Consider the following 1,268-nt stretch of genomic DNA (forward strand, 5'->3'; position numbering starts at 1 on the left):
TCACATCGATTCTGTGCTTGAATACAGGTCAGTGCTAGGTGTGTGCATATCGGTACCTCCCAGAGGCACCCACAGACCTGAGGCCTCCCAAGGCCCATGACTGTATCATTCGATCTATAAAGTTATACAGGAAAATTGACTATGTGTATTGTCATCCAAGCCAGAGGAATAAACCATATATAAGATAGTCAAAAGCATTGCATATCAGGTGGGAGGTGGGAAGGCAGGGACTCCAACCTGGGACAAAGTAAGGTGCAGCAAGCTATAGGACTGTCCTCAGAAGTCCTTCCTCTTGGCATTTCCTCCCCCAGCCCTCCAATGGCAGTTTTCTGTAACAGTGAGATAGAGTCCCAGAGACTATGTAGCATGGCCAGTCTTCCCCTCTGTCTCTTGTCCTCCTCAGTCTATAGCTCAAACCAGGGAAGATGGTTCCTGAAATGTGCATTCTCCTCCATCATGAATGGTCCTTCCATGTACAGCTCTCCCCCTCTCCGTAGTCACACAGCTGCACCTGGCACACACGTCCACATGCACACACCACATGCACTCCACACAACACACCCTCACCTCCTCACACCCCTGGCTCCACAAGAGTTGGCCATCCAGATGTATGGAAAGTCTGCATCCCGTTAATTCCTCTCCCTGGCCTCTCTAGCATCACAGGTTCATTCTGGCTGCCTTCTGCTCAATTGCTACGCAGACAGAAACCACAAGCCCCAAATGCAGTTCTCTTATTTTGAGATCAAGGATGAGGAGCTCCGAAGTTTGTCCTTGGTCTCACTGGTGTCATTGTCAGGGAAGTTGCATGTGCCCAGGACTCCCAAGATCAACTCTGAAAATGGCCCTCTCTAGCCCAACAACTCTGGAAACTGCCTCCCCAGTCAGAGACCACCACTGGAGACTAGCAGGCCCTCAGAGTCAGCTTGGGGAAAAAGGCTTTGTCAATTACACAACCTGTTACAAATCCATGCCAACATTTCCTCATGGGCATAACACTGGCATTGGGACAGGACATTCTTTGTCATGGGAACTAAGTTGAGTACTCTTAGTCCCCACCCACTAAATGCTAAAGGCATTGTAACAACCCAAAATACTCCTGTACAGTCCCAATCACCTCTTTTGAAAACCACCAAATAAGAGCATGGACAAGAAGCTTTAAGCATGAGTTGGAGTTAAGGTTTTTAACATTGTAAAGGCTAAAGGAATTCCAAAGGAGAAAAATGGCTGGAGTGTGTATGTGAGAGAGAGAGAGAGAGAGAGAGAGAGAG

The sequence above is a fragment of the Fukomys damarensis genome, unplaced genomic scaffold (genome assembly GCF_012274545.1).
Source record: "Fukomys damarensis isolate Sample0158 unplaced genomic scaffold, DMR_v1.0_HiC HiC_scaffold_16, whole genome shotgun sequence".
NCBI classification, from domain to species: Eukaryota; Metazoa; Chordata; class Mammalia; order Rodentia; family Bathyergidae; genus Fukomys; species Fukomys damarensis.